Here is a 21,517-nt window from a genome sequence, read left to right as displayed (position 1 = left end):
AACTCGAGCTTTTGCGCTGCTGATAATATTAAAAATTAAAGTGTATCAGAAAAGTTTATTAAGAAGAAATAGTTCCTCTGCAGTTTTCGGCAAACGCAAGAAATTTTATTCTGTCATGAACAGTTTTTAGGCAAAAATTTATCTCTAACGTTAGAATCTAGTCGTTGTAGGTAAAACACCGTTAGTCAGTGAACATATAAAAAGACTCAATGAGAACCTCTGTCTAAGACTACCGTCCTTTAGTATTCCGAAACCGAATAACATAGCAAAAGTTCTACTACTGAATATCTTTGCATAATTTGCGACTATAATTTAAGCTGGAGGAGGTGGGTGGATGAACGAACTACTGTTAGCGTACTACCGAGGCAAAATAGTCCTCGGGAATAACCGAAAACTGACGCTGTATACCTAATCATTAGAATAATACTATCATATTTCGCTCTAGTCACACATGGCGTATTGGTCTGTTGGAGTGAAGTTGGTGAAGACAAAAAGGCTGGTCTGCCTTCCAATATAAGACGCAGTAAGAAGCGGATTTTAGGAAATGCTAAACGGTATCTTTCAGCTATTGCGTCTGTAAGTTCAGGACTTAGCTGCAAAGGGATATTTTAGACTGATACTATTATAAACTACATATATAAGATTATAATATCAAGGAGACTCTCAAGGGTATCAAAACTTACCTACAATTTTTAATGGGGTGAGCATCTCAGTTTCTGTGCCTCAAGCACAGAATATAGAGCAGCATTAATACTATGTACAAACACCAAGTTGGCAATTTATACCATTTGGGCAATTTATTACGCAATTTATCGTATAATAAACTGTAATAATAAATTGCCAATTTATAATAATATATAAATTGTTTCAAACTGCAAATGTAATCTTGTAAAGTGTGTTTGTTGAGTAGATTTAAACGGAAGTTACGCATGGGTCAACTATCTGGTTAGCTCATCTCATCAGCTGATTTTCATTTCACTGGAGTAGGGATTGTCAAAAGGAGATGGCAAACTCAAAATGAAACCAAAACATTGAACACATTTTTTTACAATACACAAAAATTTCAAAGTTTTATGTTTTCATTCCATTCTATTCGCCTAATATCAACACGCACATTTTGACAGTCTGAACAAAGGTATGTTGTTGCTGTACAGATGAGCCAACCAGTTATCCAACTACTATTATGTAAGCTAAATTAAGTTGTATGAACACCACTCAATTTAAATCTAAATTGCCTCAATTTATTTTTCTGTTTGAACATAGTATAAAGATTAAGAAGCGTTCGTTTATCAATTTTCACTTTTTTGTGATAGTCTGGCTACGTACAAGTAAGAAAATTAGTCTGAGTAGAAAATATCTGGTTGGGGAAATGTGTTTTAACCCTACACACACTGAAGTAATTCACTGTACTGCTGGAAGTGTAAGCTAGCCCCTGTTCGCCCTAATATTATAGTATTGTAGTTCAATATAAAATTTCATCTTTGTTTGACACAGAAACAACACTCTTTAGCTTAGCGTTGTAAGAATATGCACTGTAACCTATTAGTCAATTGTGCCCTCATTATCTTCACAGAACCTTGCCCAAACCGTGTTCTCTGAGAAAATCCAGAATGATGCTCAATTTTAGCAATGCAAGGAACCGCAGTCTTCCTCTCGCAACTGCATCGTATTCAAGCAGCAATTGCTCTACCGTCTCATCCTCGCTGTCACAGATTCAGCAGAGGCTATTAGACCATATACCTTGTTGGTTTATGTGGCTCTTCTGTCTGCAGTAACTGTGAGTATGCATGTTAGAGTTGTAAGGCCGCTTTCTGGGAGGTTAATCATGACTTTATATCGCTTTGAGTAGCATCCTCCCATTAGTGCCTGTTCCCGCTGAAGTCCCGGACTTCGCGCTAGTGGTGTTCTCTAATACACACCTCCTTTTGCCTAAACTCTTCCCTGGTAGTGTGGGATCATATGTGCTTTATGGGTTCAGGTCCTATTGGCCTTTCTGCCGCTGCTATCCGTGCCAGCCCGACCGCTTGCGCGTTTCCATTCATCCCTCTGTGGCCAGGTACCAAACGAATAGTGTTATTGGCCTTTAGATGGATTAACCTCTCGGCGCACTCGAGGACTGTTGATGATTTATTCTCAATTGAAGACATTGCTTTCATCGCTGCCTGTCTGTCGCTGAGTACAACACGCAATTTACTTTCCTTCTATTGCTGCACTCTGCAGCAGATCATTTTGTTTGCTTTTCTGTATGCGTTACGATTTTTAACTTACACTGCGTGTGTGTGTGGATATTGCTTCTTAGAAATTCAAAGCTTTATATTCTTTAGGCAATAAATTTAAGTTAATTGAATATGATTGAAAACTCGCACGCGGTAGTACAAATGTATGAAAACTGAGATGAGTGTGTAGATGAATCGAGGTGAAAGAGGCAGAGGGAGTGGAAGTGTCGAAGAGTGTAAAAGGGAGTGAGAGTGCGAGTCAAACTGAGAGTGGGAGTGGGGATGAGGTTTAAGGTGGAGTGGAATAGGTATTGGTAGTGTGAGTGGCTGTCGATTGAGAAAGGGAAGGGATGTAGGAGTGAGATTACAACCCCCACCTCCCATACCACTCCGCTGGGAGTGCTGCTTGGCTTATTAATTTTTGAATAATATTCTTTAAAATTGCTTTTGAAAGCACCAACAAGAAACACTTGCAATTATTGCACATAATTTCGAAGCACCCTCTACACCAAGTTAATAATTCACAAAAAGCCAAACCAAAAAAATTTGTTTCATACACACACACTTCGCTTGATTTAATATCAGCAATATGACAGCAATCGGCTTTTCATGCTTGGTTATACATTATTATAAAAAAATCATTTGATACACACACCTGCATTTTGTATATAGTACATATACATACTCAAATTAATATTTCCTATTTAACAATCATAAAGCAAGTACACTCAACTACCACAACGGTAAATTACGTAATATTTATTATTAATGTTATGAATATGAACGGTAAAGCGAACACAAACAGTAAAACGCACAAAAGTATGCTTCAAATTATGTGTGTTTGCATCAATTTACGCATGCGTGTGTATGTGTGTGCTGTTATAGCCCATTGGCAAAATTTTAAGTTGTAATTCAATATTAATAAACGTTGTGCATAAGTAGGCTACTGATTTTTTAATACAATAACCACAAAAATAAATTTCGATAAATTTATGTATGTATGTATATCTATGTACCTAGAAAACCTACACGCTTATTCAAACACATACACATTCTTATTGCTGATGGTTGCAATGGAAACCGACATATATTTTGCACATAAAAGGCCGCCGGCTGTTTGTTTGCTGAAGAAGAGAGAATAAGTACACATATAAAACTGACATAATATATGCATATGCAGCAGCGAGTCAAAAAACAGCAGTTTCAATATTTTTCAAATTTTGTAAGTTAAATTTATTTTTTCTTATTTTCGATGTTTCAATAAAAAATTTTCATGAATTTTGTAACTGAAGCTATGAAAACGCAAAAATTTCGCAAACTCGGCAAAATTTTTCGAACTTTTCGTACGTTTCATATAAATTTTTCTTTTTTATTTTCGATAGTTTTAGAGAATTTCTCATGGATGTTGTTACTGAAACTATGCAACCACCACTCAAAAAAGCTATCGAAAAATTTCGAAAACTCGACTAAATTTTTCGAACTCTTTATTTAAAAAACAATACCGAAAATTTTGAAAACTAGAGAACATTTTTCGAAAACTTGATGAAATTTACCAAATTTTTAGAACTTTTTTAATAAATTTTTCTTTTTTTTTTCTATATTTTTAGAAAATTTCCCATGAATTTTTTCAAAAACGTTATCTACAAATTTTTAAAACTGGACAAAATTTTCCGAAACTTTCGAACTCTTTATTTAAACTTCTCTTTTTTATTTTTGATATTATATAAAAGCTCTCATGATTTTCTTAAATCAAAATTTACGAATTAATCTGAAAAAGCAATATCGAAAAATTTTGAAAACTCCAGAAAATTTTTCGAAATATTCTAAATTTTTATTTTGAGTTCTCTGAATTGTTTTGAGTATGCAAATCTATAGCCCAATAATTTTTAGTTCAAAAAATTACAAGTTGCAGGTCTCTCAAATTCGCATTGGTTTTTGATAATTTGTTTCCGAAGCGTGTGTTTCAGGTTTTCTTCCATTAAAAACATGATCACACTTCATTTGGAGGAAAATCTAAGAGACCCGTCGGAAAAAAATTGTCAAAAATCAATGAAAATTTTGAGAGACCGATAACCTGTACTTTGCCACACTTAAACTGATTGGGCTATTAAACTGCATACTCGGGAAAATTCAGAGAACTCCAAATAAAAAACTCGAAGTTTTCGTATAACTTTCTCCAATTTTCGAGTTTCTTCGAAAATGATTTTGATTTGCATAGCTGCAGCTGCGAAATTCAGAGAAGATTTTGTCTTAAAACAAGGAAAATAAAATAAAAGAATTAAACCGACAAAATTTGCAAAAAAAAAAAAAAATTGCCACTGATATTTTTCTTTTCGCTACTGTATATAAGTATGCATATAATATATTTGACAGGTCGAGTGTTTAATTTTCTGTGGTTCAATTTTAATTTAAACTTTTGCTATTCAATTGCAAAAAAGGTATTATATTTAAGTAGCCTTTAGTGTGGAAGTACGTGAAAGTTAAACAAAAGTATAAAGCTGATTTTATACATACGTTTGCATTTTAAGTAAAGAGGACGACGTTTTTTTTTCTTTTTTTTTTGGATTTTTTTTTTTAAGTTTTTGAATAAAGGCTAACAAAATTTAAAATTTAATAAAATGCCTTCATCAAGCTGAAATAAGTTGAAATGTAAAATGTTAAGTCAAAAGCTAATTTCGTAATTTGGTATTGGTTCCCTTGGTATTATAACCAATTAAAATAATATTTTTAATATTTACAAGAATATTGAAGCTGAGCCGTCCTTCAAATTCTTGATGTGCTGCTTGTTGTCCTACTAATTAGCGCTCCAACGTATTTTGTGCCAACTTTTGTATGGCATCTGCAAAGGTAGATGAATTTTGCTGAGAAGCTTTTCATGACAGAACTACACTCGTGGAGCTTAAAAAACCCATAGCGAGAGACGACACTGTCAAAAAAAACTTCTAAAGTGGTTTGGTATCAGCTGTCCGTTATTTTTACAGAAAAGCAGGCCACCTACCCTGCTTATCTTGACAAAGTCCAATAAGTTCGTGAGTTGGGCTTTAGTCTTTCGCATAGTTCGACATAAGCATCATCCGATATCACGCAGGTTAATCCCGCGGTAATTGGCATTATTTGAGTAATTTCCCGTTTTGTGTATTATACACCCCGCGGTTGTATTCCAGTCTACACATATGCCTTCATTCAAAGAGAGTTGAGTTAATGTATTCTGTCTTGCACTTCTTCGCAGCCCTGTGTGAAAAGTCCATCATTTATGGGCGTTCGAACTCGCTCGACGGCCCGTCGCGAAGCTCGTTGACTTCCCGCTACTTTCGCTATTCAAGTCCCGTTTATCGCTTGTGGAGCTTACGTATTCCCATGACTTAAGGCTCTAATCTTGTTCTCTCCTCCACCTTAATATCCTGAATGATTTATCTTGCCCGGCAAGGCGGCCTTATACTGAGTACAGGTAAGGACATCTGTCCGTTGCAGCAGCGCCATTTTCCGGTAAGGGGAACTGATAACTGTGAGTGTGGTTAACATCTAAATAAATTGTTTAAACTACATCTTCAGCTAACTTGACGACAACTCGCCCTTTTTATTTGTTACGGAACAGCTGTCAAGTTGTTTCCAAAAATTATCGATAAGTTAACAATTTATTATCGAACATTTATCGATTTTTTATCGAAAAGTGATCCGTATATTATCAAAAAGTTGACGAATTGTTACCGGTGTTATCGAAAATTGACCGATTTGCTATCGAAAAGTCAACAATCCGCTATCAAAACTTGATATCGAAAAGTTATCGATTTATACAAGCTCTCAATAATTCCTTTTATCCAAAATTCAAAAACGGCAATAAAAACGATGCAGCCAACAACATGCCTATTTGAGAATTTTCTACATTTTCTAGAAACTTTGCTCAAAAACTGCGTTTTGCAATAAATAGTCTAATGTGCACCAATCCGCATTTGTTTTGTTAAAGGGAGGCCCACAGTATATAAACTAATAGTCTTCATCGAAAACTATTTTGCAGCATTTCAAGAACGCTTTAAAGTCGATGAGCTATAGACAGATTTTTTGAAAGCGTTTGACAGAGTCTCACACTAGATCTTGATTTCAAAACTGAAGGGTTTGCTTTCACTCAAAACTTCTTGAAAGGCTAATGTCATACTTATCGATCGTATGGCAACTCCTAGTTTTCCGTAATGCAGCAACTTTGGGGCCCTTGTTGCTCCTGTTTCTGCTCTTTGCAGGTGACCTTAAAATATACTCCGTAATTTGAGACCTTGAGAGTTTTTACTTATGGTGTCTTTAAATGTCTGAAATGGTTCCTCGTTAACATACTCCGAAGTGCCTAGTCCGTTCCTTTAGCGCCATTACATTTCTGGGACTTGTCTTACATTGAGTTCTGAATTCAAGAATTTGTGTGTCCAATTTGATATGATGGTTAATTTCCCGACGCATACAATCTACATTATCTCTAAACGGTATGCTCTATTAGGCTTCATTTGGAGGAATAGCACTCCCTTTACCTATCTAGACAACTCAAAAATACTTTATATTTCCCACCTTATGGATCCCGCTGCCTACTTCCTTATATTAAACTGCTAAGTAGAAGAGTCTAGTTTCTTGCATTCATTTATATGGGCAGCTGTTCCAAACTTCACTTCTTCCCTAGCTGGAAGCTGAGTATTGAATTCCAAATCTCCAACATTTATACTTCTTACTGATGCAAAGGCAGCTGCCTTTATCCACTGAGCCATATGAATGCCCCGCTGCACGCTTTGTAATTTGTCTCTAAGTACTGCTTTTTGGTTTCCTTTCCTATACTTCCTTTTCTACACAATTGCTAATAACGCACTGTTAGTGATCGAAGTTCTGTTGAACGCGCCTGAAAATGTTCCAGACAATGTGTACCTATGCATACTATATGTTTTTAATCCAGATTGTGTAGAATATTATTGAGCGCGTTCAACAGAACTTTGATTTATACCATTTGGTTTTTTAGCAGTGCGTTATTAGCAATGCTTCTATGACTATTTCTTCTAATTATTTATATGTATTTAGTTGGCGAAACAAGCTCACATTGCTTTCTACAATTTAATCAAAATTTGCTTTATAACAACGAACTACTCTTTTTTGAGTCACTTTACTTTAATATAAGTGATTATGAGTAACTATTACTTGCATATAATATTGTCATTGCAGTTAGCAAATACTCACCTGTAATAAATTCGTTTACAAATTTTCAATATTTTTCTGTTCTTTTTTAAATAAATTTTTTCTTTGTTTTCCTTTTCGATTTATGTTTGTTTTATTTTTGTGTTGTTGTTTCTTTTTCTGGCATATTGTTTTATTGTTTGTGTTCATTTTAATTGACAGCAAAAATGTAATTTTTAATTAAACTCTCCACGGAAGCTGCCATAGTTTGCGGAAATGTTAACATATTCCACCGCCAATCAATTCGAACAAGTTCACGCCCGTAAGCGCAGAGTCCTAGAACAACCATCAGTTCATATATGGTTGTGTCCATGTGTGGTAATGCTTCTGAGTATTTATTGAGTTTTCAATTCAGTTGTATATTTAGTTTTTTTGTTTGCCTGCCTTTTGCTGTCACCTGCTGCTAGCCAATAAGCAAACAAACAAATAAACGGACAACCATACAAGCATCCTTCAGTCAGTCAGTCAACCAAGTACTCATCGATTTGCTCCAACGATCATATAGTATGAATGAGCATGTTATTTTGATTATAAAAGTCGTACTAGTTGTTGGCCAGCTGCTGGTAGTTTTGTTTTTGTATCGGCTTTTCACTTGTTTATTATTATTTCACTTGCATTTATTTTGTTGGTTGTAAGTCTGGTTGTATATTTTATTGTTGTTATCATAACTGCTGTCATATATGTAGCAATGTTATATTTGTTTAAGTTGTAGTTGGTTATGTTGCTGGCCAACTTTGTCTTTCATTCACAGGCACATAATCCGGCCACCTTTGGCTGAACAAATACCTTCATCGTTTTTTTTTTTTTTTTTTTTGTTTTTTCGTATTTTTACTTTATCAATTTTTACTAGAATGCAATAAGAGGGAATGTAGTACTGTTCTAAAACGAAACATGATTTCGACTTATCACCCCATAAAACTTATGTTGACTACTTTATAAAACTCGGATCCTCTTTCTAGACAACAAGTTGTTCATCAGAATCCCAAAGCGATATGAACATACATAATTAAGCTCTTAAACCGTTAACAGGCGCCAAAAGGTAACACCAAGAGAATTAAAATCGATCTCAACCTAGTCCTGGAGCTAGCAGTCATAAAGGTGACTTATATATCTATTCTGTCCAAGTATGCCACTACCGTTTAATATGACAGTCAAGCTGCGATCGAAGCTACTTACTCAAAGCGGGACCATTACAATGAGAGTAGCAAACGATATCAGACAGCCCATTAATAAACTGCCATATTGGTTTACACAGGTCACGTTGGGGGCCATGTCGCTGGTGACCTACTGAGAAAGGCTGCTGCACAGACTCAGCAATAGCAGTGAAGTATCATTGCTACCTCTCGTTAGTTCTAAGTGTAAATACTGGTTGCCATCTGAGTTCACTAAGTAAGCAAATATGATATAGGCATTCAAATACTCGCGAAACGAGTCCCGTAAAACTTGCTCTCACAGAAATGACAACTGAACTAGGGTCTTTATTAATTTTAGTCAGCCCTTCTTAGACCCATAAGGTCCAAGAAACATTTTCTGAACAAAATATAGAAGTGTGAAAGGATAGGAGATAAGATGTCTGATTTATCAGATTGCGATGTTAAGGAGAAAGATAGAATGACGTCGCAAGTACTATAAGCGATGGTTAAAAACTTGGGAGCGAGGGAAGCATGGATTAAGTGATCGCTGAAAAGGAGCGGCCTGCGAATGAATGGAAATTGAGTTGAGAAGGTATCGAGGCAGAGAGTTCTGACCTAAACTTCACAGTGATTGTTTCTCGATGCAGCAACCGTCTTGAAAAGACGAGATTACCACTAACGAAAGGCTACTAGTTTTGAGAGTCAAAAGCCATGATGGAAATACTTTCATCAAGAAAAGGAGGTTCACCCAAGTTGGCTAGATATTTTGGGATATTCTTGGGGTATGCATGCCTTTCATAAGAGGCGACTTAAGTTCACGGACCGAGGACGTTGGCCCTGCTCATACCCTAATGATGCTTATTTCCGTAACGTGCCCATCAATATTTGACAAAGGGTCATCGTTATCGATTCTGCTCTCCAAAATCTTCGGCGCATGTTGCTGTAAGAAGAAGAATAAAAAGAAGAGGCAGAAAGAAGAATACGATTTCGAGCAACAAAACACCTGAGGCGATGCCAAGCAGAAAGAGGAATAGAAGAGTGACAGCGTGAGAAGAATATACTAAATGGTTGATAAGGCAGAGAGAGATAGAAAAGAGACTCCGACATAACCGGAGATACTGAAGGGAGATAACGCTGCAACTCCGGTCGAACCTGACAAGATGAATGAAGTAATGCATTATTTCTATACTGCAGAAATATGATGCAATGGGGTTCAGTTGATGAGCTGTAAACTTGACGTGAGTTTGATATTGCTCAAATGAGTTAAATAAAAAAGTTATTCCAAAAAAACTTAGGACTCTGAGATAACAGTTGTTTCCAAATATAAAAACCTCAGAAGGCAATATAAGATAAGTCTGTAAGTATCTAATAAGGAAAGAGTTTATACACAAGCAAAGCGGGCCCGACTGGGGGAGAATAGTGACCTATTGCAGATCTTTAAGCCCAACATCAAGGCGATGCAGAGAGTTTCATAAGCATCACGTAGAAATGTTGAGAAAAGTCCTCCAGGAGAGGCGAACTAAGAGAATCTCATCTGAAGCGTTTCCATTTGTAAAATTACTCGACCCAGCACTCTTAACTGGAATATTCTGCTGAAGGCGGGTGCAATATACTCATACCAACTGTATTTCGTTGCTAACTAGTACAATTAAAGCGCTAGCTAGCTTACCGAATTGCATGGAAAGCAACAATAAAAAGTAATCGAGTTGAGTTGGCTAAGCGCTTTCACTTGAAACCGCTTATGTAATTGTCGACCTCATTGATAGTGTTGCATATTCAAAAATAGGGCACTATTGTGAACGAGCGAATGAAATGAACATACGAATGTGCATATAAACAAAAATAACAAAATAACAGCGTGGCGGCAGGGTGACATACATACAAACAAACACACGCATTTCATGTATTTTGTTTTTGAAATTCTCTGGTTGAGTGCCAAAAACGTACTGCGCTAGAAGTAGAAATGTTATAGCAGCGAAAAAAGTAACAATTAGCTGATAAACCTCCACCATCTGTATGGTTTTGGCATAATGAAACTGTTTAGCTAGTTGAAGCGTTTTCTTCAAGCTCGCTTGAAAAAAAATACAGCTAATATAGTGAATGCCAAATAATTTAAATAAATGTTGAGTTACACTAACAACAAATGTAATGCATGTATACTTATACTACTAAATATGATTACAGTAACTTAAATTAAAAGTAAGTCAGTGTTACTGACAAAGTTGACGTCACATTTTCGTATACAATTATGAGAATATATGAATGAAAATACATATACTGTCATATTGCTTATGTGAATGTATGTGCTAAACTACGAATAGTAATTGTTTAGCTACGCTTTAGCCTTTTGTGATAATTGAAATATTCAATTTAACTTTATGTCAGAGAACCAAAACTTTCCAAATGATAAATCAAATACAATTTTACTGATTGACATATGAATTGTGGTAAGCACATACATACAGACTCACCTTCCTTTGAGCCAATTTATCTGGCGTACGAACTGAAATTAGTTATTTGAAAAGAGAATGCGTTACAAGCAAAAATAAAAAAGTTAAGAATACCAAATTGAGTTGGTCCGTGGTGCAAGATGGAGTATGTTGGTATGTATGTATTGCGCTAGTAATGAAGACCGATGGCAGATGAGAATTTGATGTACTAGTTTGGCATTAATGGAATGAGTAACGATCAGTAACAAAAAAAAAAAATAAATAAAAGTTGAACTTTACGTCTGAGTGCGCCATATTTGTGACATAACAAAACAATTAACAGCCATTTTTATCACCTTTGGGATATTCATTTGTAGTTTGCACACATACATACATGCTCGAAAGCGCACAGTGGTTTATTTTGCCTCACTAGCGGCGGGAAATTAAGATCTTTCAATCTGATTTTTATTATATGAATTATATAACGCAAAAGTATATCCTCTTTTTTCTCATTGAACAAAAGTATATTCCTTTAAAAAACATGTATGAACTATGTTCACGATTTTTCATATTATTTTCTTTATACACTAGATATCTTAAAAAGTTTTTTTCAAATTCGGAGAAAATCTAATATTAAATGAAAGAGTTATTCCTAAAAAACTTGTCGTTTATTTCCTTAGGGCTTTCTAATTTTTAAACAAGATGCATATTTACAATCATTGATATCTGAAAAAAAAAAATTTATAAATTTATTTTCACACAGTTCTTCATTTTTTTATAAATCGTCTTCAATGGTTTTTCTTTTAGGAAAAATGAAAGAAAAAAAATCGTAGAGTTAAATAAACTACTGCTTTTAATAATGTTTTTTTTAAGCTTTCAGTTTGATCTTCATTGGCTTTAATGAGATTTAAACTAGATGTCTTCAATCGGGTTTGTTTCGAAATTTAAAAAGATCAATAGCTCATAAATTAAGTATCTTTGTAAAAATATAATTGTTTCCAGGTTCGAATTCGAGGCCGAGGCCTAAAACAATTTGTTTATGGTAGTTATTGTTTTTTTAATTTTTCTATAATAAATGTTTTTTTTTTTAATTTGGAATAGAAGATAAACAATTTTTTAGACACCTGCCAAAACGCTTTATCGATCACACAAAAACTATTTTTTTTATCGAAACTAGAAAAAATTTCAGTATATATTAAAAAAAAAATTTTTTCTCAACCCTAGGACTAGCGTTGTGGTCTGACAGACCATTTTCAAAAATTTTAATAAACATTTTTCGTTTCCCCTACATTTTTCGACAATATAGAACAATACCGTTTGTCTAATTTTTTGTGTAAAAAACATCGTTTTTTGTTATATGTGCGTTTTCCCAGGTTTTGGTCTGTCAGATCACAGAGTAGAAACTGTGTCTACCTTATAACGGTTGATTAGCAGCTGTTTGCTTATCGTCGAAGAAGTTTGGTGGGGTTGTGACTCAACATCCCATTATCCATTGAAGGGCCAAATTTATACTAGTAAACTAAGCGATGCACCTAGGAAACTAAATCAAGGTCTACGGGTTATGATGGACTTAGTTCAAAAATATTTCCGCACGGGTCGAACAATATACGTTGACAACTTTTTTTCATCACTAGAATTAGCTAGCCGTCTTATGTCGAAAAACTTGGCTGTCGTTGGAACTGTTCGCAAGAATAAAAGATTAATTCCACCAGAATTGCTTACACCTTCTACTCGTCCACTGAAGAGCAACATCTTCGGTTTCTACGAAAAATACTTTTCTTTATGCTCGTACGTGCCAAAGAAAACCAAGTCTCTCATTCTTATTTCAACAGAACATTACACTTCAGACGTTGATGGGGAGGCCACCAAGCCCCTGCAAACATTAGATTACAATAAGTATAAGAAGAGAGTAGACGCCATGGATCAAATGATATCATTTTACTCTTGCAAACGCCAAACAAGGCGTTGGCCACTCGCGTTCTTCTACAATATGTTGGACGTTTCAGCGCTCGCTCATCATATATGATGAATTATTCCCAATGAGGGGAACTCATAAACGACGGGAATTTTTGATTGAATTAGCATATCAATTGGTTAAACCACACATGGAGTTAGGAGCAGCCAAGCCGAATATATCGCGATTCCAGCATATCAAAGATGCCATGAAAGTTTTCAATGCTTTCGTAAGTTAATTGATTTTCTTAAACCTTACTAGTATTCTTATAAACAATTTCTCTTCAGCTTTCATGCTCTTCAGTGCCAATACAAAATAATTTGCCTATATATGCCCCATCTGCCTCTAACCGGCCTGTTTGTCGTATATGCTATAAGGAGGATAGAGGAAACAGGAACCCGTGTTTCCATTGCATGAAATGAAAATCTCCGGTTTGTGATTCGCACTCAAGTTAAGTGTGTTTTAAATGCATTGCTGAAGAAACACCAAAAGACTCCTCGAACTAAGGACTTATACGAGTCTGGTTTCATTCAGACTGGCAATATTAATTAAAGAAAATTAACACTCATACATTTTTGCAACAATTCTTGACTATATTTTTGAATTAAATAATCATTGTAACACATTTGGTTGGTTCAATTACTTTTTTTTGGGTAGTGGCACGTATACATTACCTTGTGGTCTGTCAGACCACATATAGCGTTAACGACAATTAAAGTCACCAGTAGTCTAAGGGTTAAGGAACATTTTTTTCTGAAAAAAAAAAAAATGTATTTCTTCCTAACATTTTTTTTATTGCATTAATAAAACATCTCTAACGGGGCTTGTGAAAATTCCGAAAAAATTTTAGGAAATTATATCATATCTTTAAAAAGCAAAAATGGTTTATTTTGTAATCAAACATTAAAAAAAATGTTTTTGTTTATAGTGTTTTCTATTTCATAAACGAAAGTTTTTCGTTTTATATCTTTTCTTAATTAAATAAAAAAAAAAACATATTTTTGAAAAATAACAATATATTTTTTCTCTTAAATTTTTTTTGCTAAAAATAATTTAAATTTATTCTCATGGGCTTTTACTTTTCTTAAAATAGATACAGCTAGTTAGTTTTATTGAAATTGGAAATTTCCAAACTATTAACGAGCTTCAAAAAATAAATATATTTTTATTTTTGACAATATAGTTTTTTGTTTTCTAAAAAACACCCGAAAAAAATCGTTTAACTAGTCACTTGTTTCCAGAACCAAAAGTTGTAATTTAAAAAAAATAAATGTTTTTTTATGCTTTCTAAAAAAAATATTTTTTCTCAATTATACATTTATCTTTCTTTAAAAACGTTAAGTTTCTTTTTGGAAGTTTTCCATGTATTAATCGTTTTTTGTTTTTTTTTTTATTTAATAAACAATTGATTAACAATTTGTTTTTATAGTTTTCCGTATGTCATAAAATAGATATCTTTAACACTGTTTTTCTGAATTTAAACTTTGAAATTTTTTTTTTATGAATTAAATAAAAGTTTTTTTTACCATCTAATTTAAATTAATCCGTATGAGCAAAATAAATAAAACTACGTTTTTTGATTCAAGAAAATGAAACTACTTGACAAAATTCTGAATTTTTTTTTATCACTTGACAAATCATATTGTGCCATGTTTTAGAAGCTAATCGCTGCTTTTATGTATGTATTTGGATGTGGTTATAAAAATCAATTACTTAAGCTTATGAGAAGTACATGAAGTGAGAGAAAAAACTTCTCGCTTCATTCAACTTTCAAACTCAAACCGCTACCAACGACAACTCAACCACTGTAATGCGTAGGCCCAATGCATATCTCCTCTATTTATGTCTATCTGTATGGGCCTACGTGTATGACAACTTCTTTGTTATGCTGCTGGCATAACACTCAAATTGCAAATTGCTTTATCATGTCAATTTCATTTTCATATACATGTGTGCGCTTGTGTGTATGTATTAGTATAATAGTAATATTTTCACGAATTTCCGTCAATGTCAATCACTTTACTATTATTGTGTAGTAAGAGGGTGTAGGGAACCAAGTATAAGTATTTGTGAATATAAATAAACTTATACAAAAGCTGGCATACGTAACAACGGACAAAGGGCAAAGTTAACAATTCCAAACGAACTAAGTCAACAAAGTCATTTCCGGTACGTTAGTTAGTGTGTGTGAAATACAACAAAAGCTACAAATACATGTCTATGTATATATTTTATATGCTAACGGTATAAATAAGTGATTGCCGAGGTAATAGACTAAAGTTTATTACTGATTGGGAAAGTTTATGCTGTAATGATGAATGGAAAAAGTAATTCAGCGTAGACGTGAATAAGTGTGGCATATGATTGACAATATGAACAGAATTGATCAAACATATTGACAAATACATAAAAACTGATGGATTATTTATTAATAAAAAAGCTTTTTTTCTTAAGAAATTTGATTATTCCAAGTCTCTAGCCGTCAAAGCAACATCAAAATGGTTTATATCCCTAGATGGCCCGAGGCGATTGAAATCAAAACCAGGCAACGACTTAGAAATGTTATATATATTAAGATTTTGGCTGACGCTTTTCAACTTAATAATTTGTTAGAAGAATACTACTATCACTAAACCTCCTCACTCATAACTTACAATCTCTAATAGCATTGCTTTTGAACTAATACTGGTTCTACTTGCGTCGTAGCCTATTTTTATCGATCAGTGTGCTATATGTCTCTGTTTTTACGACCTCGGTAGGGCATTGATCTCGCCTCTTCTTCTTAACCGCTGGAAGGAACGAAAATTAGTAAGCAGATCTAAGATGAGGTGCTCTTACCTTTGCTACGGCTACTTACTTCAAATGATTTCGTAGAAAACTCGCCAAAATTGTGTGAAGATTGTATCATGCGCTGACGATGCGGAGACCCTGAATTTAGGTTTCGGAGTGAGATCATTCAAAGAATTTTGAAAAAACTTAAGTATTTATGTCTTAGGCTAAGTGCGGGAAAGATGGATCTGCTACTCCAAAGTACAAGCCATCTACCTTTGATTTGCCAAAGCTAAATTAACTACAATTAACCGTGTCAAGTAGAACTCGATTGCAGACACAACCGAAAAGCCTGCATCGAGGATCGGCTACGAAAAGTCTCACTCGCTTTCTATGCCTGTAATCGATCTTCGGTAAGAAATGTGATCTCAAGCCAGACGTTATATGATACATTGACTGCATGGTGTAATTTAATGGTGCGACCAGTGCTGACGTGTGGCTCTATAATGTGATATGAAGCTCTTAGTAAGAACTAAAATCTGACCAACCTACAGAAAGTTCATCGCACTGCATGTGTTGATGCCGCCGGAGCCTGTCTTACCTGCCACGCGGGCTTTAGAGCTTATATCAAGGCTGCCTCCGATAGACTTTCACAACTACGAACGTCGGCGCAAACTGTACTGGGACTCAAGCAGCCTGGGTCCTGAAAAGATACCCAGTATTCTTAGTATCCTTTCAGCGGAAACTTCTAATGCCGAAATTGATTATTACCCGCCTCAATCTGCAGTTTAAGCAGCGGTAATACTGTAACCCTCGTAGAGTACCTAGAACATGTCTAAGATCCTTCAAAAGTACTTTTTGAAAATCTGGGTTGATAAATGTAAATAGGGATTCCAATATTCTTGGTTTTATAAGCAACTCGGGCTGGTTTTAATGCATATCTAATGTGGCAAAACGGCACTAGCTACTTGTTTCGAGAGCTACCCAGAAAAACATTTGGGTACTACTGCGGGATCGTTTTATTAGCAGTTAGTTATTACCAAATTATTTACGAACTCATTTGTTAGCATGTCGTTCTAATTTCTTGATGGTTTCAATGCTTTTTCAAAATGATTTTAGGAGCGTTTTGCGAACTTTTTGGCCCCTTTCTGGATTGCTTTTGAATCTTGATTATCGATTTTATTGTGATAGAATCATTTCGGGACTGTTTCCTTATCGTTTCTAGACCAACCCAATCCAGGATTATATCTTGTCAATTCCGAACTGTTTCAGAACGACTCCAAGACTATCTGCAGATATTTTCCGAGCATTTTCAGACTGCTTTTATACTATGGCCTTATCACTTCTGATTTTGATTTCAGAACTATTTCGGGATCGCTTGACCCCTTATCCCGATCATTTCTGTACCGTTTTTAAATCAGCTGCGGATCATTCCAATGATATTATCCGGACTAGTTTTAGATAGTTTTGGTAATGTTTCGGTATAATTTGGAGGCTGTTTCGGAATAATTGCAGTATTACTTCGGGACTATTTTAGGAATATTCGAACTATCACGGTAAATTATCAGAAATATGTCCGGATTATTACAGTACCTTCTACGTTTTATTTCGGGATTATTTCAAGACTATATAGAGATGGTTCCACGTTTATTATTTACAGGTGAATACGTTTATAGATTAATTAAAATGCAGCGGCTTAGGGAACTGTCATTTATTGCAGAAAGATTGTCGTATGTTCAATTGCTATCATGATGTTGGTGGGATTTTTTAAGTATCAAGGAGCTTGTGCGGATCGCAGTAGAGGACTGCATTTACGGAAAAATGTCCTGTACTCCGCGAAGCACGGAATGTCGCGATTCGGGATTTTTATTGCATTGTCTCATCACTACCTCTGCTCGCTCACGATATGCTAACCTTCGGGCAAATGTCAAAATCGTGTGTGGATCACAGGAGCTGATCGCATTTACGGGCAAATGTCTTGTGTTCCACGGAACACGGAATGTCTTGATTTGAAATTTTAATCGGACTGTCCGCGATACAAGATTCTACATTACATATTTACGAGTAAATGTTCTATCGTCAGCGAGACACGAAACGTTTGCGATTCTTGATTTCTATCGCATTGTCCGTGGACACAGATTCTACACTACCTTTAATCGTTCACGATTTGCCAACTTTCGGGGAACGTACAAATATTAGAAAATCTTATGATATGTTAGATATTCAACTGGTAGTGAAAAGTTTCGTCTCAATAATATAGCGACGAATATTAGCAACACTAAGGCATACTATCATCTCTAAGCCTACATTAAGCAGTCACTTCTATTTACATAAACAAATCAATCATTATGTACACACATATGTACATGCACGCAGCGGAGAGATACTCACAAAAGAATGCAATTATCAGCAAAGCAGTTCTCACATGTACACATGCATATATCTGAGATACTCACAAAAGTATGCAATCATCGGTGGAAGTATTATTCACATATAAAAGCGCATATGGCATATGTATTTTATAGCTAGTAATTTTATAGCTGGTAACTAAGTAGTAAATTCTAGAAGAAGAAACGCCTAGAAGTATGCGAACGAGGAAACCGAAGAGTATAAAAGCAGCACAAGCTGAGGCATGAGCAATTCAGTTTGATTTAAGCAAGCTATCAGTTGCGCAGTATAAGTGTTATTGTGAAATATTTTCAAAGTAGTCTAATAAAGACCATTTTGCATTATTGAATATTGGAGTTATTTATTCAACAGTTTAGCGATGCGAACGTTAGTAGAAGGTTGCAAATAAGCGTAATTTCCCTGAAATTTGTTACAATATTATCGGCTAAAAAACTTTGCTTCTGATTCGAGATATAGAAGATATAGAAATGGAACAGTCTAATTGCAAACCATACAATATAACTAAAAGTAAAAAGCACAGGCAAGAAAAAATTGTATCAAAAAACCAAAAAAACAAAAAAACAATAAAGATGAAGTACCAACCAATGCTTGTAAACTTATTGATATAAATTTTTTAATTAATACTAAATGCAAATTACAAACTTTCAACGACGCAAAGCAGAATAGCCAACATACAGAAAGCTAAGATAACTTGGTTAGAAAATGAGGAAACACAGCTGGGCAACAACGTGAAGTAAAGATAAGAAATTTTTAGTCACAAACTCTAGTATGAGTATTTAGCTTATGTAGCTACATAGGTATGAAATACTAAAGTAAAGCATGCGATGTACTGTTAAACTAAACTCAACTTGCAGCAACGGGATGCTGGCGCATAACCAAAGTTGTTGGTTGGCAAGACAATTTGCTTTTTTTCTGTTTCCTGTTGTCCGACAAATCTGCGCTGAAAAGAAGAACTATTTCCCTTAACACTATCCCTCGTGTTTCAGTGCGCAACTCTTCTCTTCATACTCCGGCATACATAAAGATATCGTTTATTTTAACGGTTTTTGGTTTCTTTTTTGGTTGTTTGAAGGAAGACAATGATAAAAATTTCAGAGTTGCTTAGGCAAAACTTTCTCTGAGGTACTTAACTATTTTATTGCGCATACCTGTCGAAGGAAAACAAGTTGTTGGGGTGAATGCTTGGCAATATGCAATGAGTATCTATATTCGTATATATAATAGTTAGCGCTGGGTAACGCTGTATTGCATGGTGCGTTTGCGCCAGGTGTTCAAAACGGCGGCTGTTATGGCAATGTCGGAAGGTAATTCTAAAACAGTATGAAGTGCGCAGAAAAGTATGCAACATGTAGTACCATATTTTCATGAAGAAAACCGCCTAAGTCCTATGTTAAACTTGAGGAGTTGCTATTACTGGTGATCATATGGTACTAAATGGTGCATACTTTTTGCGCTCTTGTTACTATTTTAAATATTTGGCGATGAAGTTTTAGCGAATTCGCAGGCAAGAAATTGTAGTGCTAGTTTAAGTTAGGGTGTCTACGATCCACTAAAAGCAGATATATGCACTGGCTGCTCTCCGTTATGACGCCATTCGCTTAGAACTCGCGGTCTCCTAATTTTCTTCAAAATATGTGACGTTGTTACTCAAAATACTTGTTACTTAAACAAAGTACTTGAGTCAAATAATACCAGGGTCAGTTTGTCGGTATACGGTGTTACCTTCATAACGCTTCGATAGGTGTTTTTGTAATTACAAAAACAGCAAGAACAACGGTAAAAGGCATATTAGGCCTTATGTGGCACACTCCTCCGCCTGGTTTTTTTTACATCACAGATGAATGGTTAGGTCTTCTATCACCTAACTTGTTGGCATACCGTACTTTGTACCCGATTTCCCTGGATACATGCCATACCTAAGAATCAACGACTTGTACTGGCCAATAGAGTACAGTAATCGATTCTCACCTCCACAGGTAGTAGCAGTCTAGACACGGTTTGAAAACAAGGTCTCCTCAACCGTTCAAACACACGTGCGATACACACTCGTAAGCATTAATAACAAGTAAGGAAGGCTAAGTTCGGGTGTAACCGAACATTGCATACTCAGTTGAGAGCTATGGAGACAAAATAAGAAAAATCACCATGTAGGAAAATGAACCTAGGGTAACCCTGGAATGTGTTTGTATGCCATGTGTATCAAATGGAAGTTTTTAAAAAGTATTTTAAGAGAGAGTATGCCATAGTTCTATGGATGGACGCCATTTAGGGATATCGCCATAAAGGTGGTCCAGGGCTGACTCTAGAACTTGTTTGTACGATATAGGCATCAAATGAAAGGTGCTAATGAGTATTTTAAAAGGGAGTGATCCTTAGTTCCATAGGTGGACGCCGTTTTGAGATATCGCCATAAATGTGGACCAGAGCTGACTCTAGAATTTGTTTGTACGATATGGGTATCAAATGAAAGATGTTAATGAGAATTCTAAAAGGCGTGGGCCTAGTTCCATAGGTGGACGCCGTGTCGAGATATTGCCATAAAGGTGGACCAGGGGTGACTCTAGAATGTGTTGTACGATATGGGAATCAAATGAAAGGTGTTACTGAGCATTTTAAGAGGGAGTGGGCATTAGGTCTATAGGTGGACGCCTTTTCGAGATATCGCCAAAAAGATGGACCAAGGGTGACTCTAGAATGTTTGTACGATATGGGTATCAAATTAAAGGTATTAATGAGGGTTTTAAAAGTGAGTGGCCCTTAGATGTATATGTGAAGGCGTTTTCGCGATATAGACCAAACTGTGGACCAGGGTGATCCAGAAAATCATCTGTCGGGTACTGCTAATTTATTTATATATGCAATACCACGAACAGTATTCCTGCCAAGATTCCAAGGGCTGTTGATTTCGCCCTGTAGAAGTTTTTCATTTTCTTCTACTTAATATGGTAGGTGTCACACCCATTTTACAAAGTTTTTTCTAAAGTTATATTTTGCGTCAATAGACCAATATAACTACCATGTTTCATCCCTTTTTTCGTATTTGGTATATTATTATGGCATTTTTTTCATTTTTCGTAATTTTCGATATCGAAAAAGTGGGCGTGGTTATAGTCGGATTTCGGCCATTTTTTACACCGAGATAAAGTGAGTTCAGATAAGTACATGGACTAAGTTTTGTAAAGAGATATCAATTTTTGCTCAAGTTATCGTGTTAACGGCCGACCGGAAGGACAGATTGTGGATTGTGTATAAAAACTGGGCGTGGCTTCAACCGATTTCCCCCATTTTCACAGAAAACAGTTATCGTCCTAGAATCTAAGCCTCTACCAAATTTCAGAAGGATTGGTAAATTTTTGTTCGACTTATGGCATTAAAAGTATTCTAGACAAACTAAATGAAAATGGG

The sequence above is a fragment of the Eurosta solidaginis genome, chromosome 2, assembly GCF_040869045.1.
Source record: "Eurosta solidaginis isolate ZX-2024a chromosome 2, ASM4086904v1, whole genome shotgun sequence".
Classification (NCBI taxonomy): domain Eukaryota; kingdom Metazoa; phylum Arthropoda; class Insecta; order Diptera; family Tephritidae; genus Eurosta; species Eurosta solidaginis.
Note: the sequence above shows the minus strand (reverse complement) of the source record.